Here is a 10,690-nt window from a genome sequence, read left to right as displayed (position 1 = left end):
GAGAGCCTGTTGTCCGGACCTCTGGCAGTCTCTATGGGGGTGCCACAGGGTTCAATCCTCGGGCCGACTCTCTTCTCTGTATACAACAATGATGTTGCTCTTGCTGCTGGTGATTCTCTGATACACCTCTACGCAGACGACACCATTCTGTATACTTCTGGCCCTTCTTTGGACACTGTGTTAACTAACATCCAGACGAACTTCAATGCCATATAGCTCTCCTTCCGTGGCCCCCAACTGCTCTTAAACGCAAGTAAAACTAAGTGCATGCTATTCAACCGATCACTGCCCGCACCTGCTCGCCCGTCCAGCATCACTACTCTGGACGGTTCTGACTTAGAATACGTGGACAACTACAAATACCTAGGTGTTTGGTTAGACCGTGAACTCTCCTTCCAGACACACATTAAGCATCTCCAATCCAAAATTAAATCTAGAATCGGCTTCCTATGTCACAACAAAGCATCCTTCACTCATGCTGCCAAACATACCCTCTTAAAACTGACCATCCTACCAATCCTTGACTTCGGTGATGTCATCTATAAAATAGCCTCCAACACTCTACTCAACAAACTGGATGCAGTCTATCACAGTGCCATCCGTTTTGTCACCAAAGCCCCATACACTACCCACCATTGCGACCTGTACGCTCTCGTTGGTTGGCCCTCGCTTCATACTCGTCGCCAAACCCACTTGCTACAGGTTATCTACAAGTCTCTGCAAGGTAAAGCCCCGCCTTATCTCAGCTCACTGGTCACCCCCAAAGCCAATTCCTCCTTTGGTCATCTTTCCTTCCAGTTCTCTGCTGCCAATGACTGGAACAAACTGCAAAAATATCTGAAGCTGGAAACACTTATCTCCCTCACTATCTTTAAGCACCAGCTGTCAGAGCAGCTCACAGATTACTGCACCTGTACATAGCCCATCTATAATTTAGCCCAAACAACTACCTCTTCCCCTACTGTATTTATTTATTTTTGCTCCTTTGCACCCCATTATTTCTATTTCTACTTTGCACATTCTTCCACTGCAAATCTACTATTCCAGTGTTTTACTTGCTATATTGTATTTACCTCGCCACCATGGCCTTTTTTTCCCTTTACCTCCCTTATCTAACCTCATTTGCTCACATTGTATATAGACAATGTTTTCTACTGTATTATTGACTGTATGTTTGTTTATTCCATGTGTAACTGTGTTGTTGTATGTGTCGAATTGCTATGCTTTATCTTGGCCAGGTCGCAGTTGCAAATGAGAACTTGTTCTCAACTAGCCTACCTGGTTAAATAAAGGTGAAATAAAAATAAATAAAAATAAAGCTGTTGGCCGGGGTTGAGGTAGCCAGGAGGAAAGCATGGCCAGCCGTAGAGAAATGCTTATTAAACTTCTCGATTATGGTGGATTTATCGGTGGTGACAGTGTTACCTAGCCTCAGTGCAGTGGGCAGCTGGGAGGAGGTGCTCTTATTCTCCATGGACTTTACAGTGTCCCAGAACTTTTTGGAGTTAGAGCTACAGGATGCAAATTTCTGTTTGAAAAAGCTAGCTTTGCTTTCCTGACTGACTGCGTGTATTGGTTCCTGACTTCCCTGAAAAGTTGCATATCGCGGGGACTATTCGATGATAGTGCAGTCTGCCACCGGATGTTTTTGTGCTGGTCGAGGGCAGTCAGGCCTGGAGTGAACCAAGGGCTATATCTGTTCTTAGTTCTACATTTTTTGAAAGGGGCATGCTTATTTAAGATGGTGAGGAAAATACTTTTAAAGAACGACCAGGCATCCTCGACTGACGGGATGAGGTCAATATCCTTCCAGGATACCCAGGCCAGGTCGATTAGAAAGGCCTGCTCGCAGAAGTGTTTTAGGGAGCGTTTGACAGTGATGAGGGGTGGTCGTTTGACCGTGGACCCATAGCGGATGCAGGCAATGAGGCAGTGATCGCTGAGATCCTGATTTGAAAACAGCAGAGGTGTATTTGGAGGGCAAGTTGGTCAGGATAATATCTATGAGGGTGCCCATGTTTACGGATTTAGGGTTGTACCTGGTGGGTTCCTTGATAATTTGTGTGAGATTGAGGGTATCTAGCTGTCACACCCTGGCCTCTGTTATGTTGATTTTCTTTATTAGTTTAGTTAGGTCAGGGTGTGACATGGGATGTTTGTGTGTTTTGTCTAGTTTAGGGTGTGTGTATTGTTTAGGGGGTTTTGTATAGTGTATGGGGTTGTGTTCAGTAGAGAGGTTTAGGAAAGTCTATGGTTGCCTGGTTTGGTTCTCAATCAGAGACAGCTGTTTATTGTTGTCTCTGATTGAGAGCCATATTTAAGGCAGCCATAGGCTTTAGGTGATTGTGGGTAATTGTCTATGTTCTATGTTGCATGTGTGCACTTAGTTCGTTTTAGCTTCACGATCGTTTGTTTTTTGTTCGTTTAGTAAGTGTTTGTTTTTTTTCATTAAAAGAAGATGGCTTTCTTTCACGCTGCGCCTTGGTCCACTCATTTGTCATATAACGGTCGTGACACTAGCTTAGATTGTAGGACGACTGGGGTGTTAAGCATATCCCGGTTTAGGTCACCTAACAGAACAAACTCTGAAGATAGATGGGGGACAATTAATTCACATATGGTGTCCAGGGCACAGCTGGGAGCTGAGGGGGGGGGGGAGGGGGGTCTATAACAGGCAGCAACAGTGAGAGACTTATTTCTGGAGAGATTCATTTTTAAAATTAGAAGCTCAAACTGTTTGGGCATAGACCTGGAAAGTATGACAGAACTTTGCAGGCTATCTCTGGAGTAGATTGCAACTCCTCCCCCTTTGGCAGTTCTATCTTGACGGAAAATGTTGTAGTTGGGTATGGAAATCTCAGAATTTTTGGTGGCCTTCCTAAGCCAGGATTCAGACACGGCAAGGACATCAGGGTTGGCAGAGTGTGCTAAAGCAGTGAAGTTAACATGCATGAAACCAAGGCTTTTTCAGTTACAGAAGTCAACAAATGAGAGTGCCTGGGGACATGCAGGGCCTGGGTTAACCTCCACATCATCCGAAGAACAGAGGAGGAGTAGGATGAGGGTACGGCTAAAGGCTATCAAGACTGGTCGTCTAGTGCTTTGGGGATAGAGAATAAAAGGAGCCGATTTCTGGGCGTGGTAGAATAGGTGTGGGGTATAATGTACAGACGGGTATGGTGGGGTGCGGGTACAGTGGAGGTAAGCTGTTATGAGAATTATGTTCTCAATGTTCATAAACCCCAATTCAATGAACTACTCAGTCTGAAACCCAGGATTTGTAAGAAACTGGTTGAAATGAATCAGACGGAGGCCCAGCTAGTCAGAAAGTTTATTTACGAGAGCGCTCCCCTGTTGTACAAAGCAATTCATTTTATACTGGCTCCTCACGCACACACATTCACACTAACATACGCACACACATTCACACTAACGCACACACATTCACACTAACATACGCACACACATGTCCTGCTACCCAGCCGACAAAGATTAGGGACCGTGAGAACACCGTGAGAATCACTCCCTGTCGGCCCCGAATCTTGCTCAGACAGTCTGTGCTCAAGACACTATAATAGACATATTGTTTGACTGACTAAAACTACACACATCATTAATTATAACTTTATGATTCTAGTCAATTTCTACAATTATATGGTTTCAGAGTGGAGTATTCTAATCATTTCTTTTAAGCTATAAATTCCATCAACACATCCACCCTTAATGATTAAATAGTACACACTGATACCTCATATACTATATGGAAACATAAATGGTATCCAAGAACATTTCAAACCAATACATGTATGTACATTCGATATCCATCCATGACTGTTATAGGCTATATCCAATCATAACGCTTCCTGCTAGGATTTTTATTACAATCTTCATAGAAAAACAGTCTTAACCCTCAAAAACAGTCTCATCCAACATGGGCTCCTCGTAGTTGAAATAAACGGAGCCATCTCCTAGGCCTGGAGGCCCGTATTCGTCATCCCACTGACCGGAGCTCGGAATCGGTCCATATCTCACCATCTGTTGCGTCATTGACCTCTCCAGAGTCCTGGTAATCAAACCTCTCACACAGGGGACCAAACAGCATCCACACAGAACCAAAACACTCATACAGGTGAAAGTTGCCCACAACACAGTGATTATGACATTTTTCCATTTCCCAAACACACTGTCAATGTAAGGCTTGTCTATTTCGTCCTCCTCATCGGACGAGGAGAGGCGAGAAGGATCGGACCAATATGCAGAGTGGTTCGTGCTCATGATGATTTATTAAAACCGAAACTGAACACTGAAATAAAAAACAATAAACGAAGTGCAGAAAACCAAAATAGTACCGTGTGGTGAAAACACTAACACGGTAGAGAAACACCCACAAAACACACGTGAAACCCAGGCTGCCTAAGTATGATTCTCAATCAGGGACAACGATTGACAGCTGCCTCTGATTGGCCGAACACAAAATCCCAACATAGAAAATCACACATAGACAACCCACCCAACTCACGCCCTGACCATACTAAATAAATACAAAAACAAGGGAAAACAGGTCAGGAACGTGACAGTCAAACCAATTTGTTAGAGCATTATCCACCCCAGAGTTCTCTGCTAATTCGTGAGCTAATGTAGTTAAACCAGCCAGGGCCTTGGTCACTGATCCATCTGGAGCTGTGTTATCGGGGATGAAAGTACAACATTCTGCTCCGAAAATCACACACACACCACGCTTTTCGGCCAGTAACATATCCAATGCTATCCTATTCTGCCACACCATCAAACTAGTCGCTGCGGTTTGTTCTGCTAAACCTTTTATCGCGTCTCTAGTATAGTTGATGAAAAGCTGTTGGTTATAGTAGATATAATTGATCCAATCTACATTTTTATTGAGAGTTGACCACCAGAAGATGCTTGATTCCAAGCCAGCCCATATCCGATTCCTAGCTTTGAACTCATCAGGCACCCCCCTTGGAACTCCAATGCTATCAATGTAAACTCTATTGTCAAAAGATCCTGACGGAGCACTCCTTCTTACTCTTCTACCTGGCACTAGGTCTTTGCGTCGGATAAGGGTGAAGGGCATGCCTAACTGCACTAGTGTACAAATACCGGTCCAATTTGTAGGCAGGTTAGGCCACAGCTTCATACCTCCACACAACCACCAGACATACGCTCTGGGCCTTTTTATCTTACTAAAGTCCTCGGAACTCAACCACCCAGTCAGGTCCCTCATTGTCTTGTCAGTTGTAATATTCTCTGTCCTATTGCATGTTCTTACTTCCCCTACGTCCCATTAGTGTGTGATGTATCGAGCCATACAATAATAATGTCCTCCTGTAACTGTGAAAGGGGGAAGTCTGGATGTAATGGGCACATCGGGATACAGATAATGCAGATCAATGCAATTGTCATTGTCTGGCAACCCTGCTTTCATGAACAGCTTTACCATACCGGCCATTCACCTGGGTGTATCAATTCCATCAAATGGAAAGGGAATGGTTGTCAACTGAGGTTTTGCTGTGGCGCAGGCATAACATTCTTCTTTCGCTACTGATCTGGCTGTATACTGAATCCATTCTAACCATAGGTTAGAATCCCCACAACCAGTTTCCACCTCAATCACTTCCTTCAGATCTTTCGTCTGAACTATCCACACCGGCCCTTGGCTCTGGACGACCACTGTCAGTATCTGTTTTATCCGGGGCTCTGCTTGTATTCTGGCTGACTATAGAGCTATCACCTGCCCTAACTTCTTCTACCCGGAATGGCACTAGGGTATCAACCGAAACCTGGTCAAATCCAACATACCATAACCCTAGATCCTCTTTCTTTACGTTTTTAATGGTAATACGTACCTTTATGCAATACTTCTCTCGCTCCGGATTGCAGTCAAAAACCCTCACCTTCACTATACTCCACCTCCTTCCATACTGGGTAGGTGGATTTATATAGCCCTCTCTGTCGGTGTGGGCTATGACCTGTTTCCATGAACTACACGGGGACCTGCACAGATATCTTCCATAATGGCTCATAGTTCTAGACTGCCAAGGGGTCAGAGACCCCATTTGGTCTACATAGAACTCCACTGAGACATCCTTCCCGATCTCCACTCTCATCTTCTACTCTATGGGTCAAGTTACCACCTTCTGCATTCTTGGATGGGTCATGGTGTATTAGGAATATGGCTCCCACAATAAGACAGCTCAGACCAATCAGCACTCCTGTAAAGTCCCACCCTTTCCCGGAGAACATATCATCAGCTAGAGGCCAGCCTATACTTTCACTTCTATGAACGCACACAGGGAGGATAGGGCGGGGTCAGGGAATCTTCGTTAGAGAGGTAACCCCCGAACCCTATTGGTATTCGGTTCTTCTCCTAACTCTGGGATTGTTCGACAGTGTCAGTGTGTCTTACCCTCTTGCAATGTGTGATATGAACCCAGGTAGCTCTTTCAGCTATTCTCACCGCGAAGGCTGTCACCAGGAGTACTTGGTATGGCCCCTCCCACTGTGGCTGCTTCCAGTCCCTTTTCTTTAGTGATTGTACCCAGACCCAGTCTCCTGGCCCAATCTTGTGGGTAATCTCCTTCTGTAGTTCTCCTGTAGAGCATAAAATCCTTGACATACGGGTTTGGTTAATGAACAAACTCCTCATATGTTCAACGATGCTATTCTCTACTTCTATGTCTGCTTGCTCCAATCGTCCTAATCCGGGCATTCTGTAGGGTCTATCAAAACCCTTCTCAAACGGAGACAGTCCCTTCTTATCAGGGGTTATTCTAATGGTCATTAACATTATGGGCAAACATTTTACCCAATTCATTCCAGTACTTAAATGTGTTTTCCTTAGTCTACTCTTAATCGTGGAATTAATGCGTTCCATCAATGTTTAATCTTTGATCTATATTATTTATCACCTGATTGGAAACATTGTCGCTATAAATAGTCTCAGGCAGTCCAAATCGCGGGATAATCTCCCGACATAATGCCCTAGCCACTGTCTCTGCATCTGCTGAGGATGTAGGAAACGCCTCTATCCATTTCGTATATTTATCAATTATTTAAAAAAATGTTTTGTTTATTATCCAATAGGACACAAAGTGTGTCCTAACCTTCATGGCTTCTGCCCATGTATCAATATTGCCGCATATCTAAACAATGACTTAGGTAAGATTAGTAAATTATCCTTATATCTGACATTATCTTGTAGGATCGGCCCTTTCATTTTCCACATGTCCAATTCTCCCTGGGGCCTGCGTTCATGGCTATCCTGTCACAATTCTCTGTCAAGTGTCTTATCTCGCAGGCACTAGTCAATGCTACTATTTCGGCCTGTTGTGCCGAATAATTTCTAGGCAATGGTTCAGTGTCTGCTATCTCCTCTCAATCCTGGCATATTATGAGATTCTAACCTTCGCAATGCTCCAGGTCTCCTGCTCCTCACTCCCAGACCATCAAGGTCAGCTCAGGCCTCCGCATAGGGCGGGGGAGCCCTTCTCCGTCTGCCTTTTCTACTAACTGTCTGTCAGTATCAAATATAGGTTGTTTTCAAATATTTGCGTTAAATGGCTCACTGTCTCCCTGTCTGGACTCATGGATTTTAGAAAAAACATGTCTATGGTAGTAATCTGTCCTGTTGGCTTAGAATATGTCCTGAATATTTAACATAAGTCTACCATTAGTCCAAGGCTATGCCATTTCTTTCTTCTCATTGGTTCAAATTACAACTATGTCAAAGAACTATAAACTCGTTCATAATTATCAATTACTCAATTTACCTTAAAATCAGTATCACAAATGACCTTAAATTCATTATCCAAATGGCCCTCCCATGAGGCTGATCAGACCACAAAGGAAAGCCAAGATAGAGGTCAAAGTTCATACCACCCTTTTATAGTCGTGTTTCATACTATATTATACAACTTAAAGAAAAACCATCAAACATTTTCTACATGTTGTATCCCAGGTTCCCAGAACATTCCCTTATCAAAATAATTCACGTGTTTAATTAAAACTCAGAAAATAAAACTTCTAATATTCCATATGTGTGTACCCCTTTAAGATTTCGTGTCTCTAGGAAAATGGAAATCTCCTCAAACCCAAAGGCTAAAAACAAACACAACATATCCAGGCCTTTTCAATTTTGGTAGAAACATGCCTCTATCTCACTCGCTCCCTTCAAGATTACAGCCCCGGAAAACATTTCCAAAGAAAGACAATGAAGCACTCCTTTTCCCAGAAAAACCACTTTGTCAGACTACCCCGATTCAGAAACCCAAACGTTGACTACAAACAAAACCTAATAATAATGATAATTCCATTGTACTCCCTCCAATCATTAGTTTTAAATTTCCTCAATGGTTCATTATACCTAATTGAACGTGCGCTCCAAGCTTGCTTTGCAACATTAAATCCCATTCAGTCTGTCCGCAAACAGTGTCTGAAAATGCTTGATAGGAATACCCTGCCATTAGACACAAACAACTATGATTAATGTGCACTGTCCCTTTAAAATAAAATTAACCCAACCTGCAATCCCCTTTACCGACCTAACATGGTTCCACGTAATGGAAACAGATTATAATGTTAGAATACTTGAACTTTCTGTTCCAATTCACTGGTGTTACCAAAACAATCAAACCAAAAATCAATAAGCAGAAAATATCACAAAACTTTTACGATTCAACTATTCAGACCTGAATCGCTTACAGCCAAATATAGCCCAGTGAGCCACAACCAACCAGTGATGCCCACCTAGCAATTTTGTTGCTAGATTTAGCAACTTTTCAGACTACCCTGACAAATTTAGCTACTTAAAAAAAAATGTATTTGGAACTTTTAGCAACTTTTGAAAAGTGATTCAAAGCTATAATGCACGCATTTTCCCTCTAAATGACACAAACAATTTTCTCTGTCACACCCTCAGTCACAACACCATTGCCTGGCTGCAAAAATGCATTGTGAGTGACGTCAGCAGCAGGCGCTCAGCCCGTGCCCAGGCAGCATTGTTGGCTGACTGCAGCAGCAGTAGTACGGGTTCGACAAGCCAAACCCAATGAATATAGTTGGTCACGAATGTTTGATCTTGAACAGAACTTACAACATCAATCAATATCTCTCAATCTAAATTGTACTGCCAGAAGTACAGAAAAGAGTGGGAGTCTGTACCTGAACAACTGTCTAATCAATTTGAGTAACGTTATTGTGTATTCTACGTAATGACGCAGTTTTACGCTATCACGCAATGATATCACAACGTCATTTAGCAACAAATCAACCTGCCTCTAGCAACTTACCCTGAAAATTAGTTGGCAACACTGCAACCAACTCTCCTATTCCTGCCTCCAGGCAAAAATATACCCCCTACTCAATCTGAGTTCTGCTTTAATACTATCATAAGAGTAAAACCAAACTTTCCAACTTTCTCTACTCCAAAATTTAAAAGTACCATGTACTTCGCTAAATGTATAACGTATGTCAGTCAATCCATAAGAATAAAAACATTCGATTGGCACAACTCTATCGTAATTATCTCTCCGTTATTATTTAGAATTCATTAGATTTAGGTAACTGTCTCTTCTATGATTCAGCATTTTAAATACGACTCCATTCTCAATACGTTATTCCAGCGGACCATTTAGGCAAGACAACGTATTCCATCGAAATCAACTCGCTATTATTTAGAATGAATTAGTCTTTCAATTTAACCTAAACAAGCTATTAAAACGTTCAGTTTATATCTTAAACAAACCCTAACAACCATATCTCTCCCGGCAAAACATACCAATATTTGAATTACAATCAGAATTAATTTTAGTCTATCGATGCATAGGCTGAGATACGAACCCGAGTCTCCCGCGTTGTAGGCAAGAGTTCCACCCCTTGACCACCAACGCTATTGAAATGATTGAGACGCAAATAACCGTATTATTATAATTGTCGGTTGTCGTAACCTCCGGCACATACTACCGAGACCATTCACAGAAAATAGCCCTAATTTAAAGGTCTATGCGTTTCCCCAGCGAGGATTCTCCTTACTCTCTCTCTCTTTCTCGTTTTCTCTGTATGTCCCCTTATCTTGTAACTTTCTCTCACCCTTTCTCTACGCTTGCCTTCTTACCTTCTTTTCCGGGATTCAGACAGCCCGGTATTTAACCCTCGACCTGCTGTTTCCCTTGACTATCTACACCTTTCTTTTGACTGTCTCTATCCACTTTTCTCAACTTTCTCCCTTTCTCTACCTCTATCTACTTTCTCAATAAGTTTGCTAAATCCTGTCCTAGTTCGGTTAAATCTTTCCTGACTTTCCCTAGGGCAGCTAGCCCTATCCTTTCCTCCTCCTGCTCTACCCCTCCCTCGGCTCCAGGAGGTTCCCCATATGGGGGTGGTGGAGGTGGAACGGGAAGCCCTGGCTGCCGTCGTCTCACCACCACTGTTTCATCATCGGGATTCTCTCTCCACACCTGGTCGATCAGGGTTGGGTACAATTTAGGCTTATGAGAGACCACCAGAGGAGCCGTGGGAGTTATTGTTCCTAGTTGCTTGCTACTTACATCTTCCTTCTTTTTTACTTCCTTTTCTTTTTCTTCTTTTTGCCCGTTGTTTATCTGGCTTGTCTCCACATGCCTTACGTATCTGTCTTATCATTAGTTCCAACTTTTCTTTGTCCAAACTTCCATCA

Source organism: Salvelinus alpinus, chromosome 6 (assembly GCF_045679555.1).
Source record: "Salvelinus alpinus chromosome 6, SLU_Salpinus.1, whole genome shotgun sequence".
Classification (NCBI taxonomy): domain Eukaryota; kingdom Metazoa; phylum Chordata; class Actinopteri; order Salmoniformes; family Salmonidae; genus Salvelinus; species Salvelinus alpinus.
The sequence above is the reverse complement of the archived record's forward strand: the minus strand, read 5'-3'. Positions refer to the sequence as shown.